The sequence below is a fragment of the Balaenoptera acutorostrata genome, chromosome 6 (assembly GCF_949987535.1).
Source record: "Balaenoptera acutorostrata chromosome 6, mBalAcu1.1, whole genome shotgun sequence".
NCBI lineage: Eukaryota > Metazoa > Chordata > Mammalia > Artiodactyla > Balaenopteridae > Balaenoptera > Balaenoptera acutorostrata.
This window is the reverse complement of record NC_080069.1, coordinates 2351314-2374918: the sequence shown is the minus strand read 5'-3', so window position 1 is coordinate 2374918 and position 23605 is coordinate 2351314. Positions and strand designations below refer to the sequence as shown.

The following is a 23605-nucleotide window of genomic DNA, read 5'->3' as shown; positions in this document are numbered from 1 at the left end:
TGATTTTAGGCAGCCTCTCTGCTAATGGATGGGGTTGTGTTCCTGTCTAGCTAGTTGTTTGGCATAGGGTGTCCAGCACTGTAGCTTGCTGGTCGTTGAGTGAAGCTGGGTCTTGATGTTGAGATGGAGATCTCTGGGAGATTTTTGCCGTTTGGTATTACGTGGAGCTGGGAGGTCTCTTGTGGACCAGTGTCCTGAAGTTGGCTCTCCCACCTCAGAGGCACGGCCCTGATGCCTGGCTGGAGCACCAAGAGCCTTTCGTCCACATGGCTCAGAGTAAAAGGGAGAAAAAATAGAAAGAAAGAAAGAAAGAGGCTATAATATAGTGAAGTAAAATAAAGCTATTGTAAGGCAAAGCTATACAGACAAAATCTCACCCAGAAGCATATACATATACACTCACAAAAAAAAGGAAAAGGGGAAACATTAATATCTCCTGCTCCCAGAGTCCCCCTCCTGAATTTGGGCTGATTCGTTGTCTATTCAGGTGTTCAGCAGATGCAGGCACATCAAGTTGTTTGTGGAGCTTTAATCCGCTGCTTCTGAGGCTGCTGGGAGAGATTTCCCCTTCTCTTCCCTGTTCGCACAGCTCCCGGGGTTCAGCTTTGGATTTGGACCCGCCTCTGCGTGTAGGTCGCCTGAGGGCGTCTGTTCCCCGCCCAGACAGGACGGGGTTAAAGGAGCAGCTGCTTCGGGGGCTCTGGCTCACCCAGGCCGCGGGGAGGGAGCGGTACGGAGGAGGCGGGGCGAGCCTGCGGCGGCCGAGGCCGGCGTGACGTTGCACCAGCTCGAGGCGCGCAGTGCGTTCTCCCGGGGATGTTGTCCCCGGATCCCGGGACCCTGGCAGTGGCGGGCTGCACAGGCTCCCGGGAGGGGAGGTGTGGAGAGTGACCTGTGCTCACACACAGGCTTTTTGGAGGCGGCAGCAGCAGCCCCAGCGTCTCACGCCCGTCTCTGGGGTCCGCGTTGATCGCCGTGGCTCGCGCCCTTCTCTGGAGTTCGTTTAGGCGGCGCTCTGAATCCCCTCTCCTTGCGCGCAGCGAAACAAAGAGGCAAGAAAAAGTCTCTTGCCTCTTCGGCAGCTGCAGACCTTTTCCCGGACTCCCTCCCGGCTAGCTGTGGTGCGCTAACCCCTTCAGGCTGTGTTCACGCCGCCAGCCCCAGTCCTCTCCCTGATCCAACCGAAGCCGGAGCCTCAGCTCCCAGCCCCGCCCGCCCCGGCAGCTAAGCAGACAAGCCTCTCGGGCTGGTGAGTGCTGCTCGGCGCCGAGCCTCTGTGCGGGAACCTCTCCGCTTTGCCCTCCGCACCTCTGTGGCTGCGCTCTCCTCCGTGGCTCTGAAGCTTCCCCCCTCCGCCCCCCGCAGTCTCCGCCCGCGAAGGGGCTCCTAGTGCGTGGAAACCTTTCCTCCTTCACGGCTCCCTCCCACTGGTGCAGGTGCCGTCCCTATTCTTTTGTCTCTGTTATTTCTTTTTTCTTTTGCCCTACCCAAGTACGGGGGGAGTTTCTTGCCTTTTTGGAGGTCGGACGTTTTCTGCCAGCGTTCAGTGGGTGTTCTGTAGGAGCCGTTCCACGTGTAGATGTATTTCTACTGTATCTGTGGGAAGGAATGTGATCTCCGCGTCTTACTCTTCCGCCATCTTCTCCAATCCCCCCTGTAATTTTCAAAAAGAGAAAGAGGGCAGGTTCTGTGAAGTTCAGATGAGTGGGCTTGATGTTGACTCTTGGCCAGCATCTTGAAGAACGTCTGCAAAGATGGTTTCCAAGCTCTTGCAAAGGGCATCAGTGACTATGAAGAGCCAGCCCAGGTCCCGAAAAACACACGGTGTCAGGCTGTTTTCACCTCCTTTTCCGACAGGACTGTCCGACTGGCAAACGTGTAAGTGAGGTTGGTGATGTCGCCCACAGTCCAGGAAGGACTCACTCCGGGGCCGTGAGGATGAGGGAAGAGGCAGGTCTCACTGGCTGCTTTTAGGTCAAAACAACAGAGACAGATTCTAGTTAGTTTAAGCAGAAAAGGGATTTTATTCAAGGATATAGAGCCGCTTACCGACCCTCGGGAAGAGCTAGACAGCCGGGTTTGGACGTCACACGTCAGAACCATATCCAGAAATCATGGGGCTGGTCCTGTGAGGACACAAGAGCTTGTCAACACCAGCCTGGGCATCACCTTTCCCACTGCCGACACCACAACCCTGGTGTCCCCAAGGGCATGAAGCTGTCCCCACCCTCTCGAGCTCCTGGGTCAAAGCTCAGCACGATGCTTCCAACCGCTGGGGCCCGGATCCCATGGCTGTACCCGAGCTGCAAAGGATGCTGAGAAAGCCAGCCGCTGGCATTTTCTGCCTTTCATTCTGGAGGTGGTCTTGGCTCCCGAAAGACTCATAAGGTGGGTAATTGCCCCAAATAGAAAAGGGCCTCAGATGATGACGGCCATAAAGACTGGCTAATGTCCTGCTCCCAGGGGTTGAGGGAGAGGGTAATTGGGTAGGTTTATAAATGGTCGAAGGATCATAGGGTTGCTAATTAACCAATCCTTTTTAATCTAAAAGAAGGTTGTTATTGGCATACCGCAGGACTCTTGCGTTTTTGTGTTACACAAGATTTTTTTTTTTAATCGGTGGCTTATTTTATCTGCAGGTGACACAGAACTAGAGTGGAATGCTAATACATTCAAGGGAAAAATCAGAATCACAAAAGGTCTCTGAAAGTCTGAATGAACCAGCCCATAGGACAGGACAAAGTCTATCAGTAAGTAAATGGCGGGCTCTGTTTTCGGGTTTTAAAAACCCAACCGCTCAAATGCATAGTCACTGCTAAGAAACAAGCCATTGTTTAATGTGGTTGCCAGGAAAGCTAATTAAACTCTAGGCCGCGTGAATGGACCACAGTGTTTAGAACAAAGCGGTCCGGTCCCGCTCCGCACTGAGCGGCCACAGCTGAGCCCCCAGCCAAGCCCTGAGCACCACGGTCCGTGAGGGCCCGGCCGGTCGTAGGTGCGCCCAGGGGCTCCGGGAAGGTGAGTGGGCTCAGCGCCGGGACAGGAAGAGGGGCCTTGGAGGGAGGGATACGAGAGGGGTCACCAGTCACCCAACGAGTGTGCACATGGGAGAAGGGGAGATCTCGCCCACAGGGTGTCAGGGGCTGAAACTGAGGCCCAATCCAGCAAATTATAGCGCGTCCTCAGCAAAAGGAAGAAACCGTTCTGTTGCAGGAAGGGGGACCCCTTCCAGGGCCTGAGAGTGGGCTTTTGTCTAACACTCAGATATGAACTGTCTGAGGAGACACACGTGCTGACAAAGCAGGAGACGTTATTGGGAAGGGGCGCCCGGGCACAGAGCAGCAGGGTAAGGGAACCCAGGGGCACTGCTCTGCCATGTGGCTCTGTCTCTGGTTTTATGGTGATGGGGTTAGTTTCCGGGTTGTCTCTGGCCAATCACCTTGCTTGGCTCATATTTGGTCCGACTCAGGGCCCCTCCTGGTGGCACACGCATCTCAGCCACGATGGATTCCAGCGAGGAGGATTCTGGGAGGTTGGCGGGACATATGGACTGGAGTCTCCTCTCTCCTTTTGACCCTTCCCGAATTCTTCCGGTCGGTGGTGGCTTGTTAGTTCCGCATTCCTTACCAGGACCTCCTGTTGAAAGAGAACTCACGCAAGCAGTTACTCCCGGGCCTGGCTGGGGCCGGCGGTTTCCGTCAGTGGTTCCCCAACAGTTCTGCCTGAGCTAGAAGAGTCTGGGGCAGGGGTGGGGTGGGGCGTGTCACACCTACCTGTCACTGGAGGTATTCAGATGAGAGGTCGTGGCCAGCAGTAGAGGCGCTGTTGAGGGGCCCACAGCTAAGCTTAGACTAAGTGAACGTCCAACTTTTTTTTAGCTTTAATATTTTTATTTAAACGTTTTATTGAGATGTAATTGGCATATAACACCAAATTAGTGTCAGGTGTATAATGATACGATATACGTATATATTGTGGAATGATCGCCACATTGTCGAGGTAACATCCTTTCCCATACAGTTACAGAATTTTTTTCCTGTGACGAGAACTTTTAAGATCTACTCTCTCTGCAACGTTCAACTCTGCGGTACTGTATTGCTAACTATAGTCAGCATGCTGTACACTGCATCCCAGGGCTTAAGTCATTTTATAACTGGGAGTTTGTACCTTCTGACCCCACTGTTGGCAACCGGTATTTGTCTCTCTCTGACTCATTTCACTGAGCGTAATGCCCTCCAAGTCCATCCATGTTGCTGCAAATGGCAGGATTTCCTTCTTTCTCATGGCTGAGTAATATTCCATTGTGTGTATACACCACATCTTCCTTATCCATTTATTTATTGATGGACACTTAGGGAGCTCCCAAGTCTTGGCTCTTATAAATAGTGCTGCTATGAACCTAGAGGTGCATATATCTTTTATAATTAGTGTTTTCCTTTTTTTCGGACAAGTACCCAGGAGTGGAATTTCTGGGTCAGATGGTAGTTCTATTTTTAGTTTTTTAAGGAACCTCCATACTGTTCTCCATAGTGGCTGTATCAGTTTACATTCCCACCAACAGTGCAGGAAGGTTCCCTTTTCTCCATACCCTCTTCAGCATTTGATATTTGTATTCTTTTTGATGATGGCCATTCTGACAGGTGTGAGGTGATATCTCACTGTGATTTAGATGTGCATTTCCCTGATGATTAGTGATGTGGGACATCTTTTCATGTGCCTGTTGGCCATCTGTATGTCTTCTTTGGAAAAATGTCTATTCAGGTCTTCTGCCCATGTTCTAACTGGATTGTTTGTTTTTGCTATTGAGTTGTATGAGCTCCTTTGGAGAGTAACCCCTTACCAGATATATGGTTTGCAAATATTTACTCCCATTCAGTAGATTTCCTTTTCATTTTGTTGGTTTCCTTCGCTGTGCAGAAGCTTTTAGTTTGAGGTAGTCCCACTTGCTTATTTTCGCTTAGAACTTTCCATTTTAAGATTCTATTTTCTATGGAAATATCCGGCATTACGAAGGTAATATAAGTAGCTCTAATGTATGCATGAGCATTTTAAGAGATTTGATTTAGTCTCTGCTGAATACTTGAGCTGCACCCAACTTACAGTGGAGATGGGAGATAGCCTCGTTTTACCTGCAGGGTTGGTAATGCTTTCATTTCAGTTCCGCATGAATCGCGACAGTCACGCCAGCCTGGAGCCGCGCGAGGGGAGGGGGGTGAGTGAAGAGAGTCCAAAGAAAGCAAACTGAAGACGTTCAGCCTCAGGGCACTTGGAGAAGCACAGTCCGGGCCTCTCACCCACATTCCAGGAGAGAAACCACTCAGGGGACGAGCGAAGGGAATTGTGGTGCTCAAGCTGGTTGCTCTGGGTGGACGGGGAGGGGGTCCTGAGGGGCCCTGAGCACAGTGGGTGCCACGTTGGGAGGACAGGGTAGCTCGTTCTTACATGGTCATTTTCTGCTTCCAAGATAACAGCAGGTGAAAGGGGGGAGAAACAAAGAAAAAGCAGACCCCACACCACGTACACAGTAAGTCCCCTACATACGAACGAGTTCCATTCTGAGAGCACGTTCGTAAGTCCAATTTGTTCATAAGTCCAGCAAAGTTAGCCTAGGTACCCAACTAACACAATCGGCTATATAGTACTGTACTATCATAGGTTTATAATACTTTTCACACAAATAATACATAAAAAACAAACACAAAAAATAGAGAAACCCTTTTTAATCTTATAGTACAGTCCCTTGAAAAGTACAGTAGTCCAGTACAACAGCTGGCACACGGGAGCTGGCATCGAGGGAACAGGCAAGAAGAGTTACTGACTGGAGTGGGAGGTGGCAGAGCTGAAGGATCGTCAGCAATAGGAGACGGAGGGCGAGCTGCAGCGTCACTTACGCCTGACGTTGATCGCACAGGGTCTGGTTCCTTGCTGGAACCAGATGCCTATTTGCATCTTTGAAAGTTCGCAACTTGAAGGTTCGTATGTAGGGGACTTACTGTATTTATTACCTTAGATTAGGCCAGCATGGTGGGAACTGTGATGATGAGAATGGCAAGGCTAGCAGTGTTCGTGGCCTGTGACCTGTGTGAGAGACCACGTGTTTCTCGCTCCCGAATCCTTCCCCGAATTAGGGTCAGGAAACGCCAAGGAGCGCTCTGATAGCAGCAGATTTCTAGAAGTTCAGAGTATGTCTGGTCCAGGTCCTGCTAATCCCACCCCAAAGTGTAGGCGAATCCTCAGCACACGAGGCGGCCTTTGTGATTGGACTCTTCGGGGGACGTGGGGCCGGGGGCAGGGATTTCCAGCGTGTACAGTGGGTTTCAAATGTATGGTGACACCGCTGATGTGCAAAACGGGCCTTTATTCCTCTGGAACTGCACCGAGTTTGATGGCGAGGTGGTGAAAACCCAAACTTGGCCCTTGAGGGTAACAGACCCCCTTCTGGCCTAAAAGCCTCTTCTGGGCAATTCCTCGGTCAGTTCAGGATTTGAACTCTTCGGGGCTGGTCTCCCTCGTCCTCTCCACCGCTGACCCTGGGGTGAGGCGTGTGCTTTCTGTGCTCCTGCCCCCAGCCCACCCCCTTGGAGACGTCTTGTCACCTTGCTCTCGGTGTTGGCCTTGGTCCCGTGCCTTCACCGCTGACCACCTCCACCCCGGCCGGGCTGCTCTCACCAACCCTTCCTCCCCCGCTGCGTTTCTCCCCGTCCCGAGGGGCTGTGACTTCCCCACTCGGAGAGAGAGCTGAGGGGGCTCAGGTGGGTGGTCGGCCGCCGCCCTCCATCAGTCCAGGCCTGCCCTCCCCGCGTCCCTGTAGGGCAGGCGGCCAGGGCAGTGGAGACACAGGCCCCAGGCCCTCCGCCCTCACCCCGCGTTCTCTGTCCCCAGCCCGCAGACTCTGAGCGCCGGGGATGCGCACCCCCCCACCACCCACGCCTCCTGTACGGCTCTCCCCCCACCTGCCTGTCCAGGCTCCGCCGCCGCCCCCTGTCCTGTGTACGAAATACTTTCATTGCTTTGTTTCTTGATGGGGAAATGACCTCGTACCGATACCTGCATCCTTTAGAAGGTAACACCTACTCTACGCTCTCCTCCTCCAAGGTCTTAGCATCATCTTAAAGCCGAGCCCCTTTTGAAACTCCAGACCAAAGCACCACCTCTCTCTCTGCCCCGCCCCGCCCCGCCCCGCGGCGTCTTTCTTACGCACACGCACGCACGCGCACACGCACGCATACGCACGGCTAGCTTTGTCCAGTGTCTTCCGCTTCACGTCGCAAATTATGACTCCGCTCAGCACCTCCCCTGACGGCTGTGTCCGAGCCGAGTCCTGAGCGCATCAGCGCCGTCGGACCCACGGGTGGACAGCCAGTAACTCCCCGAGGTAAAGAACCTCAGCTTAAAATTTTTAAATGTTATTTTAATCTTCGAGAACCCCTGTGCCTCCACGCCACATAAGTGGAGATGAAAGCGTGTGAGTAAAAGGCAGGGTGACGTGAGTGTGACTCGCCCCCGTCCTGGTGGAGCCCGGGTAAAGGAGAAGCGGGTCCCTCGTGACCGCTCAGAGTACCTCACCGAGTCGGCGAGCGTTGCTCCGTTTCCAGACCTTCCCACGGAGGCAACAGGGAGACGACACCGCCGCCCCGCAGATCCAGTGAGGCTCAGCCCACCTGCACCCCTGCGGTCGTCCGTAACGAGCGGTCGGTTTGTAAGCTGGCACAGTGGTCACGACTGCCCTGTCGCTTCTCGTCGGGAAGGCTTTACGTTTTAGAGGGAAGCTAGGTTTCTGTGCTTCGAGTCTGCCTGGGCCCGTTAGGCGTTGTCTCGGATGTACTTCCCGTAAGTGGCGTGTGGGGCGTCGGTGCCGGCTTCACAGCAGGGATCGCTGGGCGGCTGTTCCGACCCCAGGCCCTCCGTGTGCAGCTGTCCCCAGTGGTCCCCCACCTCTGGAGGCCACCTTCTCCCGCGCCGCCAAGCCCGCCACCCCCCGTTGCCTGGACCTTGTCAGCGCTGGTGGCATCTCAGCAGAGCTGACAGGCGTTTGGCGGGGTGTGCTGACGGCAGGGGCAGGCGGTGGCCTGGAGGACGCAGCTCCGGGGACACAGCTGGGGCCGCCTTCTCGGGAGGAGGGAGAGAGGAGAAAAAGCAGAGGGGATGACTTTCACAAGGAAGAGGGAGCGGCGTTGAATTCGGTGAACATTTAGACGATTTCAGCATTTCCCCTGCGCTTCTCCACGGGACGTGGGGGGCAGAGGTGGAGCCTGAAGTTGACACGATCCAGGGGGCCTCTTTAAGGAGAAGAACCCGGAGACACTGCTTGGGGAGAGATCCCCAGTGTTCTCCTTACTTGCTGCAGGTGATAAATCCTTTCTTCTCCTGACAATTAAAAAGAACAAGAATGTAAAATTAGGTTACAAAATTAGTTATGACATAACGAGTGAAGAAATCACCGAGAGTTATGTATTTTTAAAAAGCTAACAAATGATACAAAATCACAAAATCCAGAAACATAATACAGTATTTGAATCAACTAACTGGCTGCTATACTTCTATAAAACTTTTCCTCCCTAACTCCTTTGCCTGTATATTCTTTGGTCATGTTTTTAAATAAAAGATTGAATATCATTCAGTCTTTCCTCTGGCCTGGTTGGTTGAAGTGGATTTATGGATAGTTTGAACGTGTTGTTCTTGGTTAAAGCCATTTAAAATTCTGGGGTGGGGCTTCCCTGGTGGCGCAGTGGTTGAGAATCTGCCTGCCAATGCAGGGGACACGGGTTCGAGCCCTGGTCTGGGAAGATCCCACATGCCGCGGAGCGACTAGGCCCGTGAGCCACAACTACTGAGCCTGCGCATCTGGAGCCTGTGCTCCGCAACAAGAGAGGCCGCGATAGTGAGAGGCCCGCGCACCGCGATGAAGAGTGGTCCCCACTTGCCACAACTAGAGAAAGCCCTCGCACAGAAACGAAGACCCAACACAGCCATAAATAAATAAAAAATAAATAAATAAATAAAAATTAAAAAAAAAAAAGTTCTTAGTAATTATAAAAAAAATAAAATAAAATTCTGGGGTGGTGTTAAGTCTGGGACCACGTCTATCACATTCCCTTTCCTTTTTCTTATTTTAAAAGATTTTTTTGATGCGGGCCATTTTTAAAGTCCTTATTGAATTTGTTACAGTATTGCTTCCGTTTTATGTTTTGGTTATTTTGGCCACGTGGCATGTGGGATCTTAGCTCCCCGACCAGGGATCGAACCCTCACCCCCTGCATCGGAAGGCGAAGTCTTAACCACTGGACCGCCAGGGAAGTCCCTATCACATTCCCTTTAAAGATTAGCTGTGGACTCGAGGAATCGCCCGCAGACTGGCTTCCGGCTCCCAGTGTTCTGACAGAGCTGTAGGATTGCGATCCGAGCACTTGGTGGCAGAAGCTGCAGTGCACGTCTACACTGCACGCAGAGCCGGGCCCTGCTCCTCCTCATGGTGAGGCCGGGCAAGTTGGCACGATGGGTGGTGGTTTTCCTGGAGGCCGTCCCTGCATCGGGCGACGGGCAGTGACTGACCGTCCACAGCTGCGTCTGTGATCCAGGTGGACGCACCCCTAACTCGGCGCCCGTGGCTGCAGCCCCAGAGGGCTCACGGCCACCTCGGCGCCACCTGACACGGGAGGCCCTTGAGTTCAACTCTCCTACGTCTGTACGTTTCATTACTGACAGATGCACGCACAGCCAGGGGCCTGCCTAGAGCCGTGGAAGGAGCTGTGAGGCTGAGGGATTCTGGGGCTTCGGCGCAGCCGCGTCTGCAGGGTGGAGGGTGCCGGGCGGCAGGTCCTACCCGAGAAGGCTGCCCGAAGACCACCCGCCTCAACGGCCAGTTCCGGGGCTTGCTGACAGAGTCATTTTGAAGGAGGGGTGAGGCGTGGGGGAGGAATGCAGCACGAGTGGCAACTTGGGGGGGCTCTGCAGGCTCTCAGACCGCCCCCACCAGTGCCCACCAGCAGAGTCCAGCGCCCCGAGCAGACACAGCCCCATTGTGATGAGTTTTAGGAAGGTAAGCAGTGTCTCTGCCTGCTTAGCTTTCTGGATATTCAAGTGATGTGCTTCTTGCCGTCACTGTTTCTCTTCTGTGCTGTTCCTGCCGTGAGTGGGTGGCCGAGCGTCAGGGTGAGGGTCGTCTGTGGACTGAGATGGGGGGAGCGCGCCGTGGCACACCTGGACCGTGGTCCCTGCCAGCCAGGGCGCAGGAGGAGGGGCAGTGCGTGGGCTGGGAGCCACCAGGGCGGCATGCAGCTGAGGAGCTAGCTCTTCCTGCTCGGGCGGGAGTTACTCTGCCTGGACCGCCCACGTGCTTCACGGCTGCTCCCCGGGACGGACGGACGCCCTGGAGACCCTGGATCGACAACGGCTTCTTGTGGAGCAGAGACACTAGCTTCACGGCCACCTTAGGAGCCACAGAGGGGCATCACAGGAAGGACACAGGACAGCGTGTGGGCTGCCCTCCTGCCTCCGACTCAGAAGGAAGAAGCCACACCGTCCTGGGGCCAGTCATCAAGGCCGGAGTGATGACAGAACGTCGGGACGGACAGTGAGTGTGTGTGGTTATGAAGTGATGCTCGTCCTGTTACTGCCGGGCCCGCCCACTGTGACCAGGGCTGTTTCCGAAACGCCCTTCTATTCAACGCATCAGGATTTGAGGAGTGATGCTTGGGTCATTATCTTTTTTTTTTTTTTTTTTTTAGCAATTCAGTCTTTCTGTTTTTTGTTTGTTTGTTTTTATTTATTTATGGCTGTGTTGGGTCTTCGTTTCTGTGCGAGGGCTTTCTCTAGTTGCGGCGAGCGGGGGCCGCTCTTCATCGCGGTGCGCGGGCCTCTCACTGTCGCGGCCCCTCTTGTTGCGGAACACAGGCTCCAGACGCGCAGGCTCAGTAATTGTGGCTCACAGGCCTAGTTGCTCCGTGGGATGTGGGATCTTCCCAGCCCAGGGCTCAAACCCGTGTCCCCTGCATTGGCAGGCAGATTCTCAACCACTGCGCCACCAGGGAAGCCCTGGGTCATTATCTTTTTTCTTCCCCGTCCCTCTTCTCTCTTTCCTTTGAATTGCTGCCAAAGCGACTTGAGTTGTATAACTTAGAGCCGGGAGCTCGGTAGGGGTGGGGAGCGGTTTGTATCCAGATGAGCCGAATGTGGAGGAAACTCAAGAAAATGTGGGTAACCTTCAGGTGTGGACCCCACGCACCTAGCCCACGTTAGCTAGTGTTGGCCGAGGGTAGAACTCGAGGGAAGGGGTGTTGGTTCAAGTTAGAAAGGCTCTGGTTTCTGTTTGATGCAAAACAAATCATGCCGTTTTCAAGTCCTGTGACACTCAAAGGTTTAACCAGCATTTACACCGTGCTGTATGGGGTCTGAAGCACAGATGCCAACGCGGGACCTTTGAAGACAACACACGTCTGTAAATGATGCCTGCCCTTTGGGTGTTCCACCTGTGGTTGCTTTTCTTTCAATTATCTTGTTTAATATTAATTTTGTTACGGCATCCTCTTTTTCTTCCCCCTTTTTTTAAATTGAAGTATAGTTGATTTACAATGTTGTGTTTCAGGTGTACAGCAAAGTGATTCAGTTATACATATACATATATTCATTCTTTTTCAGATTCTTTTCCCATATAGGTTATTACAGAATGTTGAGTAGAGTTCCCTGTGCTATACAATAGGACCTTGTTGGTTATCTATTTTATATATAGTAGTATGTATACGTTAATCCCAAACTCCTAATCTATCCCTCCCCCTGTCCCACGTTTCCCCTTTGGTAACCATAATTTTGTTTTTGAAATCTGTGAGTCTGTCTCTGTTATGTAAATAAGTTCATTTGTATCATTTTTTAAGTAGATTCCACATATGAGTGTTATCATATGATATTTCACTTATATGATTTACTGAGTTACTTCACTTATATGATAATCTTTAGGTCCATTCATGTTGCTACAAATGGCATTATTTCGTCCTTTTTATGGCTGCATAATATTCCATTGTGTGTATGTATGTGTGTGTGTGTATATATATATATATATATATATACATACATATTACCATATCTTCTTTAACCATTCCTCTGGGTGCATGTATGTTTTCGAGCCATGGTTTTCTCTGGATATATGCCCAGGAGTGAGATTGCTGGATCATATGGTAGCTCTGTTTTTAGTTTTTTAAGGAACCTCCACACTGTTCTCCTTAGTCGCTGTATCAACTTACACTCCCACCAACAGTATAGGAGGGTTCCCTTCTCTCCACACCCTCTCCAGCATTTATTATTTATAGATTTTTTGATGATGGCCATTCTGAGCAGTGTGAGGTGATACGTCATTGTGGTTTCGATTTGCATTTCTCTAATAATTAGAGATGTTGAGCATCTTTTCATGTGCTTTTTTGGCCATCTATATGTCTTCTTTGGAGAAATGTCTGTTTAGGTCTTCTGTCCATTTTTGGATTGGGTGGTTTGTTTTTGTTTTTGATGTAGAGCTGCATGAGCTGTTTGTATATTTTGGAGATTAATCCCTTGTTGGTCGCTTCATTTGGAAATATTTTCTCCCATTCTGAGGGTTGTCTTCTATAACACTTCTTCTTTATCCGTTCATCTGTCAATGGACATTTAGGTTGCTTCCGTGTCTTGGCTATTGTAAATAGTGCTGCTATGAACATAGGGGTGCATGTATCTTTTCAAATTGTAGTTTTCGTCTTTTCTGGATACAGGCCCAGGATAAGCATCCTCTTTTTGTCCCTGAAATGTGTTTGCCAAAATGTATATTATGGGGACAAGAGGAGCATTGGATGGTCGCGGTCTGCCTGGTTGGCATTGTTCCCCGATCCGTGGCCTTAGTTTAACCAGCAGCTGTGTCTGTGGCATCATAAACCTCATCCAGTGTAAGGGATAGATGCACATGAGGGTATTCGGTATTTTTGAGCCGGAAAGCCCACGATACCAGATGCCTCAGTTGACAGCTAGGACCCAGCTCGTGCACTTCCTCGGGGCCGCGGGAGACGCCCCATTTCCTCTCTGCCTCGGGCTGTTTCCCTACACGTGCCCCCAAACAAGAGGCAACACCACCGCCGAGAGGACGACTGGTGTGCCTCGACTGACTGTCGTGTGGGCGTGTGGACCCGCTTTGCGCCCAGCAGGCCTCCGTGGCGACGGGCTGAGGCTCCCGCACTGTGCCGGCTGGACCGAGCCTGACCGCAGAGACGAGGCCCTGGGCTCCTTACAGTTTCCTTGAAGGAAAACACAGGGCTACGGGGCTCACAGGTGCCGGGGGAGTGGGCCTGTGGCGGTGTTGTTCCCGGTCCCTCGACTGGAAACAGAGCCCAGCCGCCAGGAGGCACTGCGACCCCGGGGTCCCAGGATGCTGGGAAGGAGGGATGCTCTCAGTGTGACCTTTAGAATCTCTGACCCGGTCTTCTCACACAGGAGGGTCTGGGGCTCCAGCACTCTGATGGAAACAAGCAGATTTTAGGAGGTCTGGTTTCGGGGGCGCTCCCAGAGCTGACTGTTCAGTCTTACTTGTTCCAGAAAGTCCTGGCAGCTTGGTGCAGGGAAGTCACCAGCACACACGCCCGGCTGTTGGTAAAGAGGGGCAGCTGGGGCCCCTCAGACGGCACAGCCCTGGGGGAGCAGGTGCGGGGCCCAGGGGACCTTTCTGGGAGTGGTTCCCGAGGGTGGGAGCTGTGGGCTGGATGCTGACTGCTTTCAAGGGTTTGAGAGCCAGAGGGAGCTCTGCTTTTGGTTTGTTGAAAGATACTTTATTGGGAGGATTTCCGCTCGGGGTCTGGCTGGAAGGACATGTCCGCTCTTTCCCCTCCCCCTTGCAGAAGTCTGAAGCCCACGGGGGGTCCCCAGGATCCGGTGCTTTCGGCGGTGCTGCCGCTGTATTTGGTCTTAAGAGCTGATGCGCTGGAGCCTCGCTGTCCCTGCACTGGCCCACCACGTGGCTGCTGGTTATGATGCTGGGTCTCCGACATGGGCCTGAATGCACAAAGCCGGGGGCCCAGGAGGCGTCTGTCAGCTTTGGGAGATGCTGGATTTTCCAAAGCCTCAGTCGTAGACAGGCTTTTGTGACACTGCGGAGGAGGCTCTCGGCTTGTCCAAAGGAAGGAAGCAGAAGGCTGGAACGCTTTGGGGAGCTTGGAGAAACTGTCACGGGGGCGTCTCCCTGGTCACGCAGCCCCGGAGGAGATAACGATCCCCAAGACTCACACCTTGGGTGTGTTTGCTGGGAAGGGCACCGTGACAGCAAGTGACATCGTGGCCCTGTCCTGGGAACCGAGCCGAGCTCAGGGACACCGTGTGGCCTGGCTGACGAGGAAGTTCCTCTGTCACTGTGCTGGCTTCCACGTAATTGTCAAATTGGGAGTGTGTCATGGTGGGTCTGCGACTTCCCAGGCTGGCGGTGACCTCACAAGGACTGTTACAGACCCGTGGGACCCACAGCCAGCAGAGAGAATCGCTACCTCCCTCTCTGTCCCATGACCTCGAACGTTGTGGTCACCACCATGGCCTTTTGTTCTTGGAGGGGACAAGCACTTTGCAAAGTGGGGTCACTCTGTTGCTTCTGTAGGTCATCTTCCCAGACTTGCCTGATTCTCAGAATCTCAGTCTTTGGCTCTGTTTCGCATATCTGTTTTTTGAAGTGTTTTTTAAAAAATAGGATGAACTACTGTGTGTCAAGCATACAGAAGAGTGCAGAAAATAGCATAATAGGGATCCAAGTATCCGCCATCCAGATTTAACAAATACTAGCACTTTGTCCCATCTGTATCAGACATTTTTAAAGTTGCATTGAGCATTAAATCCCCTGCATATCTATTTTTGGTAGATGGGAAGCGTCGATAAGTTCAATTCTAGTTGGTTGCTGGCCATGCACAGAAGCTCCTCTGAGTCTCCAGATACTGGAAACTTTGTATGTTTGTGCAGAGCAGTACTGCCCCAGCCACGTGCCTTAAGCAGAAGGATTGTCCTAAAGACTGTCTCAGCACCTGGGCAAATTTTCTCTGACTTACACTGTGTACATTTTCTCCACCAGTTTGCTGTATGTTCACAGGGCTAACGCCCATCCCCACCAAATGCAAGAACCCTCTGGCTCCAAAGGTTCCAAGTGTGAAAAACTGCACCCAAACTGCTGAGTTTTACCCCACTGAATAAGAAAGGATACTAAATATTTTCATAAAATTAAACAACCCTTTAAACAATGTTCAAAAACATTTTGATGTCCGCATGAGCCAAACTCCCGGAAAGCTAAGTGTTCATTCTCCTCCTGGGACAGAGGCTGGAGTATTCAGGCTTTACAGAGAGAGAGACATCTCTCCTAGAGTTCAGCCCTGAATCTCCAGTTCCGTGCATTCTTTTTTTTTTTTTTTTTTTTTTTTTTTTAAATTTTTTTTTCTAAGCATTTACTCTTTTTTTTTTTTTTTTTTTAAATTAGAAGACTATCCTTTATTTATTTATTTATTTTTGCTGTGTTGGGTCTTCGGTTCGTGCGAGGGCTTTCTCCAGTTGCGGCAAGCGGGGACCACTCTTCATTGCGGTGTGGGGACCGCTCTTCATCGCAGTGCGCGGGCCTCTCTCCATCGCGGCCCCTCCCGTTGCGGGGCACAGGCTCCAGACGCGCAGGCTCAGCAATTGTGGCTCACGGGCCCAGCTGCTCCGTGGCATGTGGGATCTTCCCAGACCAGGGCTCGAACCCGTGTCCCCTGCATTAGCAGGCAGATTCTCAACCACTGCGCCACCAGGGAAGCCCAGTTCCGTGCATTCTTACCAGCCTGTCCTGAGAATGTTTCGGACCTGAAAGGCTTGGAGACAGACTCGTGCTCTTTGCGCCTAATTATGCCATCTTTGCAATTTCTCCGCGTTTCCATGAAAGGCACCGCTGTTCTTCCAGCCACGCGATCCGGCCTCAAGTGCCTTGTCTGTCTCCTTTGTCCTCAGCATCCAGTATCTTTCCTCCAAGTGTTTCTCACTTCTGTCTACTCCTCCCCAATCCCCTTGCTGCTGTCCGAATTGGGGTATTTCTCCTCATGTGGTTTGGCTGATTCTGTCTTTTTGCTTTCCCCTTTCAGTCCAGTTTCAGTACCAGATTATCTTCTGTGCCGTTCTGCTCAAAGTCATCCAGTGGTCCCCACAGCTGACCAAAGACCAGTTTTCTACCCAGAACCTCCCATGTTTTCCTCATCTTCTCTGTCCGCACGTACATGTCTCTCTGTGTCTCACGCGACATCCCACAAAGCCTCTGCCCAGGCACACAGCACTGCTTGCCCTCTCTGATCCTCTGAGTCTTCTTCGATTATTTCCTCTGCCTCAGTCTTCCTTTCCCTCCTTCATTAAACGAACCAACCCTCACGGGGCGTCTACTAGGAACCAGGTTATGTGAAACAACACCTACGCATACAGACCTTGCAACCTAGCGGAGAAAACAAAAGAATAAACAGGCAGTCAGCAAGCCAGGCTGTGCAGGAAGTACCACGGCAAGGAAGGACAGGGACACCAGACCCAGGCGTGGGGAGTCAGGGCAGGCTTCCCAGGGGAGAGGCACACAGAGGGTGATTCGTTCTTTAGGATGGTTAGCGGGGGGAAGGGGAGGGGGACGGGAGGCAAGTAACTCGGGGACATGGCAACATTGGCTTGGAGGAAAGCTGGGGAGAAGCAGTGGGTTCTGGGCACGTCTCAGAGCGGGACCATCAGGACTTGCCATGGACGGATAGCGGGTGCAGGAGAGGTGAACAGATTCTGTTTTTGCAGCTGGAAGAAGGGAGTTGCTCTTTGCAGAGCCGGGGAGGACTCTGGGGAAGAGAGAGGTTCAGGCTTTGACATGCTGGTTTTAGTGCGGAATGATCTAGTAAGGTTTCAGTGAAAGAAGTCCGTTCAGTAAATACTTGAAGGAGATGAGGAAAGAAAACTTGGGTGTTTGGGGAGCACCGAGAAGATGCAGAGTCAGGCAGGCTCAGTCCAGTGGGGCCCACTGTCGTCCCTAAAAGATCCTCCATCTCCAGGGGCAGCGGCTGGTGCGCACTCATCCTGACACCCTCCCTCCAGTGGGGAGACTGTACCACGTCCACTGCAGTTGCTAAACAGTATTTGCTGGACGCATGAGAGGAAGGAATAAGCTTAATCCGTAAAAGAGACTGTTCCAACCGTCTTCCCTTCCAAGGAGGAGATCCTTGCCAAGATGCTGTACATCTGGGGAACAGGACCTGGAGGTCTGCACCCTCCGTCTCAGGGTTACCAGAGCCCCCTGCCATAGAATCAGCACGCACAGTGGTATAATGCACCTCTGGACCCTTCCCCAGACCTTCTCAAGCTGAATTCCTAGGGGAGGAGCTGGGACCTCTTGGTTAGAGACTCATTGAGTGATTCTTCTGAAACTAAAATTTAAGAACTGCCGACCCTCCAGAAGATGACCGCTGTTGACACTTTTCCTTGGAGGCAGATAATTTCTAGCCGTGATGGGGTGAGTTACAGCCACTCTGCGATGTTATGGTACTCGGTACTCTGTGCTCATCGCCTCATCAAGCCGCCGCAGTTGAGTTGGAACCAGGCTGGCCCAGAGCCCCACGCGCTGTCCGGTGACAGCTGAGGCAAGCGAGGCCTTTTGCCAAATACCTCCCAGTCGAGCTCTGCAGCTTGAGAAGAAAAATACGCGAGAACACGTAAATGCCAGATCTCATTAATCTGGGAGTTTTCAAACAATAACTACCCATCTGTCTCACTCTCAACTGTAATGAAGCAACAAGCTCGTTCCTTTCATACTGTCTGAGCCACAGTAAGGACTGAAAGTCACACGTTGACCTTGGACATCATGTTTAGCGAGACCGTTATGACCCGTCTTCAACACCAGGAAGAGGTCAGCTCCACGAGGGCGGTGGCTGCCCGCTCGGTCAACATCTGGATGGATGGCGCACCCGTCCCGCTTCCTGCTGTGAAGGGCCGAGTGCTCACAAATCCCGTCTGTGGAGTTTCACTGTTACCTGTAGCTTCCACAGCCCTCGTCCCGGCAGTTCCCTACCCCTGTAGAAGTCTGTGCAGTCTTCACTTCAGATGGAACTTTCTGCTGACCCCATAAAAAATTGGCAGGAATTCTCAGAAAGGATGATATTGTAGTTGTTCTTGCGGGGCTCCACGGAGGGATAAATTTCACATTATTCATGTTTCCAGATGGACTTTCAGTTCCCCAGGGCAGTCATTCCAGAACCTTTTCTCAGCCTTAAGTTTACTCCAAGAAATAAAACTAGTGATTTAGGGCTTGGTCGCTCCCACAAGAGGCTCCCCTGTTTTTGGTGCAGAGCCCGAGGTAGGGCAGAGGGAAAGGCAGCTGGGAGACAGGGTGAGGGGCTGGTGCCCACAGGGGCCCCGTGGGTCAGGGAGACACTGCCTGCCCGGTCTGTGGAGGGTGAGGGCCTGGAGGGCAGGGGTCAGGCCCGAGGTGGAATCGTCCGCGTGGTCAGGCAGCCCCAGAAGCTTGGAGCAGCAGCAGCAGGCGGTTGATGCTGGCGTCCCGAGGCTGGAGTAGTTGTGGATCCGTCCCACCGTTCCCGCAGATGGTATTCACGCCCCAGGGCTAGTGTCCAAGGCTACTTAATTTAGCTGGTTGGCATGCTGTACTACCGAGGTTTAATCGTCGTATTGCTTGAGCTTTTACTAGGCTAACATATGAACTCTTTCAACAAATACTTATGTGTCAGCCTCTGTGCTGCGTGCTAAGGACACAGCTGTGAACAAGGATGGGCACTAAGGACCTCTGATCCGTGAATGCTTCTTCTTAGCCTCAGATTCAAGCCCTGGTCCCAGGCCTGTTGTTGTTTTCAAAGGGGCACGTTCAGAGTCAGTGGATCAGAGTGAATTCTTCGGGAGTTCTCACGACAGGTCAGGGGGACCCCCTGTTCTAAGGATATAATGATCTAACGCGTGATTGAGAATCATCCCATGAGACATGCGCCAGGCGTTCGGCTCCTGTAAGGCTCAACGTTTCAGTGTGAGCTGACGGGACGGCCACTCCTGGTGCAGAGGGACCAGAGGGACCTGGCGGGAGGCTGCCTGGCCGGGGGCAAGGCCTCTGCTGGACATGCCGCGCCCTCGCTCTGTGGCCCGGGCACCCTCGTGACCCGGCTGGACCCTCCCGGGGCTTCCTGTTGCAGGGGGAATACACCCCGTGTCTCACCGGGCTCTCCTCCCCGGGGTCTGCTCCTGCTCCGAGCCCTGGATTTCTCTAGAAGCTTCTTCTGGCCTCAGAGCTGGCCTGGAACCAGCTCTTCATCTTCCCGGGCTCAGCTGACACACCTCCCGGGAGGGGCCCGTCCAACCACCCATCTGAGGGCGCTCTGATCTTCATCATTAGCGTGTGCCCTACTCTTCAGAGCAGGCACTTCAAGCGGGGTCGGCTCACTATTCGTTTGGTGACCTCGTCATTACCATCTCTCCCTGCTAGAATGTAGGTTCCTTGAGAACAGGAGAGTAAGTGGCACTCAGTAAATAATTAATGTGGATCACGTTTCCCACACGCCCACCGGCTCTCTGGGGACGTCTGTAACTGTTGCCAGGTTGCCAAGGGCCAGACAGCACTTTTTTTTTTTTTTTTTTGGCTGCACCGTGCTGCTTCCAGGATCCTAGTTCCCCAACCAGGGATCGAACCCGGGCCACGACAGTGAGAGCGCTGAGTCCTAACCACGGGACCGCCAGGGAGTTCCCCAGACAGCACTTTTGAAATCATATCTGGAAACACAGTATATGACCCAGAGCCTCAGCACCCAGGAGTAACCTAAGGCTTAAGGTCTTTTTGTTAAACGGAACTAAATTATCACCAGACCAGTAACTGGGAAAATGGAGTGTGACCCAAGAATCCCCCAGATGGGGCTGGACAGCGGCCCAGGAGGACGCGCTCACAGTGGCCGCTCTTCACCCATGTTCCCTTTACTAGGACGGAGGCTACGGCAGAGCCCAGGGAGCTGGTGCCGCCCAAAAAAGAAAGCCCCTCACAGGGGCAGGCGGGTTGAAATGTGATGGAGGGAGATGGTGCAGCCGTCCTGCGCTCCGTGTCACGTTGAGCCGGGCCGTTGGCAGGGCGGGGTCCTTCTGCAGCCCGCGTGGCAGCCGTGCTTGCTCAGGTGGCAGCCTCTCTGTTGAAAACTGACAAGGAGAAAATTAAAGTCTCTCCTGTTTTCTGTGTCACTCAAATGCCCCATTGCTTGGTAGCTGGTTAAAATGCATAGTTCCCTTGTCAGGCTTTTAGCAGCCGTGAAGATCCAGTTAATGTAGGTCTCCCTGCCTTTGCTCTCTTGGCTAACTAGCTGGCCGTACTTGCTTTTCTTTTTGTATGAAGCTTTTCCTTCTGTCCCTTTGACAGCACAGTGTCAGAAACGATGTATTGTCTTCACAGATGTTCCGTGTTGCAGAGCATTTGCTCTTCAGTAAACATAGTGACGTGAAGGGACACGTTGCATGTGTCCAATCCTTTTAACGACTTAAGGTCCAAGATTGTTTCTTCTCAGTGGAATGACCATCGACAGAAAAGATTGGTCAACTACTAGCAATTTGAGAGTTTGCTAATCCTGCCAGAATGGGAAATTCTAAGTGTTTGGAAATAGATGTTTCCATCCGTCGAGATTCACTGGCAGATCCCGAACCATGCAGTTCTGACTCGGGGAAAAGGAAGGCTGATTGCGCTTCAGCGTGTTTGTCACGCCTGGGAAACCCCTGGCGGTGGTGTCCTTTCTCCTCCTGGGGAGGAGAGTGGTCCAGCCTCAGAACTGGGGAGACGGGCAGTCTTGCTCTCACCCTCTCCTGCATCTCTTCTTGGTCCACAGCTGACGGGGACTTGCAGCTGAGAATCACTCACTGGCAGCTGCAGCCTCAGACCTTCTCCCCGCGTTGCTGGGAAATCGCCGAGAAGGCAACTCAGAGACTCCCAGCTGCACAGACGCTGCCTCAGGAGCACGCGGCCACCACCCTGCTCAGGGCTGAGAACCCGGAGCAGGATGTGAATTTCCCACCCAAACAAACCCAAGGGAGATCCCTCCTGAAGTCTGTAGGAAATTTGTTTCTGACCCACGGGTCACAAAATAGCTTGCTATGAATTTTGATTGGCTGCCAAGTCATTGCTAATTCATCTCTGACTTTGACAGAAAAAAAATTAAGTGTTAAAGAAATGAACTGGGGGCTTCCCTGGTGGCACAGTGGTTAAGAATCCTCCTGCCAATGCAGGGGACACGGGTTTGAGCCCTGGGCTGGGAAGATCCCACATGCTGCGGAGCGACTGAGCCCGTGCGCCACAACTACTGAGCCTGCGCTCTAGAGCCCGTGAGCAACAGCTCCTGAGCCTGTGCGCCACAACTGCTGAAGCCCGTGTGCCTAGAGCCCATGCTCTGCAACAAGAGAAGCCACCACAGTGAGAAGCCCACGCATTGCAACCAAGAGTAGCCCCCACTCGCCACAACTAGAGAAAGCCCGCTCACAGCAGTGAAGACCTAATGCAGCCAAAAACAAATAAATAAATAAAAATAAAGAAATGAATTGAGCAGGAAAAAAAATTTGTTTTTACACGAGCATGATCCTACAGCTGCTGGAAGTCTAGCAGAGGGGGTGGTAAATAAACCTAGGAAGCAGGGTGTGTTCATTTTCAGAACTTTCTGCTTGAAGAGGAGTCTGGAAAAGTGCGAGATTCATTCTGGACGATCAGTCTTCTGTGCTGACAAGGGAGTGAACTGCTACGGCCAAAAACAGGCGAGACCAAATTCACGATGCTATGAGAGAAGGACACGTCAAACAAACCCAACAGCGACCTCCCTTGGGGTTGAGAAACTGAACCCCAGGTCCCCGGCCTCCCCTGCCGTCCTGCGGAGTCGCCGGCCTACCCTCCCGTCCTGGCTTCAGGGGAGCCGTCTTGGTTTTGTCCCCACTCATGCCTCTCATTTCGTCTTCCCCCTACTTTTTTCCTGACTTTTCCCTCCTCAAATATTTTCTCTCTTTCTGCTACTTGATATCTATTACATATACACATTAAAATACATTTCAGAATTCACAGTTGAATCATCACACATCCACACATCTGAAACGCAGTCGCGCATCCTTTCTGGGAATTTATGCTGCTTGACGGGCAATGTTGATCTGTCCTCTCCACCAGCATCCCGGCCACCCGGGCCCCTGCCTTCTTTCATTGTAAAGGTTAGAAAAGAATCTCTCAGCTTCCCAGCTTCTCTGGCAGCGACGTGGGGCCTGAGGGGTCTGGCTCCAGGGTAAAAACCTGTCTGCGGTTTCTCAGGCCCGATATGGCCGTTAGAAAGGCTTTCCCTGGGAGACCTCGGGCGTGAGCCCTCCCCCACGAGACTGGTGCACGGCCGGGCTGCAGGGTCTAAAGGGAGCATCTCCCCCGCAATCCGGTCCCTTTGCTCCGGCTCCCTGGAGAGTGAGACCCCCATGTCTGCACTGACCCAGCCTCTTCCCCCAGTGGGAGGGAGGGGGGAGATGGGCGCTTGCAGCATTGCAGTGGGTGATTACAGGCTTCACTGTTGCTCCTGGTTGCTTTCCTTGGCTGCTTTTTAACCCCTGACAGCTCAGTGCTCTCTCCCAGCTCAGCTGAGCCCCTGACAGCCATGCCACACAATTTTGGGCAATTAAATGCAAGAGGAAGTCGGCCAGATGGTATATGAGAAAGCGTTTACATGCCTGCTCAGGCAGGCAGGGAGTTGGGGGTGGGAGACAAATGACATTCTGCCTTCATCCTGCCTAGAAGACAGATATGATTGCTGGTAAGGCAGCAGCCATTGTGTGAACATAACATGAGAAGCCCAGTCCTCAAAGATGCTGAGAAGAAAGGTCGAAGGAGCCTGCATTTTGATAACACAGCTGAGCCACTGCAAAGCCTCCGGATGCCTCTCCTGGTACTTCTTGTGCAAAGACCAGAAACTTCTATAATGATTTTAAAATGTATCCACAAACTCTTTGATTCTCTTCCTATCAGAAGGTAAAGGCTAATACCCTTCCCTTCAATTATGGGGCAGCTCTAGCTTCTTGCTCCTAATAGAACACAGCAAACAGGGTGTGGAGGCCAGGCTACAGAGGGTGATATGGCTGTCTCTCTGTCTCTGTCTCTCTCTCTTATGCCTTGGGGGCCCTTAGCAGACACATAGGATGTCCAGCTGGCTGAAGCCGCCGCGCTAGAGAGACCACATTTTTTTTTACCATGAGCACGATCCTACTGCTGCTGACCATCTAAGGGAGGGGACGGTGAATACGCATCGGGGCTGGGGACACAGAGTGGAAAGTTGAGAGCCAGGGTTTGGATTACTCAGGATTTAGCGTGAATCATTCTCAGGGGCCTGGGGAAGAGTAACGAAGGCTGCTAATTAGCCTGCTAAACAGTTCTCTGTGACTGGAGGCTGTTCGGTTGCTGAGGCAATTATCTCTTTATGATGTATGAACCTATTTACGTGATCCACGTGGGCATCCGTGACTGGTTAGCCCTGGAGCATGGACCTGACATCCGGGATAGTAACACACTGTGGAGTCTGGTCCTGCTGCTTCCTTCTGTGCCCGGGTCGTCGGCCACCCCGTGGTACAAGGTGGCCGCCCAGTCTGGAAACAA

At 52.5% G+C, this 23605-nt stretch overlaps 1 long non-coding RNA gene across 1 annotated transcript in view; it reads left to right on the top strand.

Moving 5' to 3' along the window:
- Window positions 1–2014: 2014 nt before the first annotated feature.
- LOC130708414 (uncharacterized) overlaps window positions 2015–23605 on the top strand; it is a 44244-nt gene continuing 22653 nt past the window's right edge. Inside the window, exons 1-2 of the long non-coding RNA XR_009008607.1 lie at window positions 2015–2388; window positions 2640–2750. This is a non-coding gene — a long non-coding RNA (uncharacterized LOC130708414). The remainder of the gene's footprint in view (window positions 2389–2639; window positions 2751–23605) is intronic.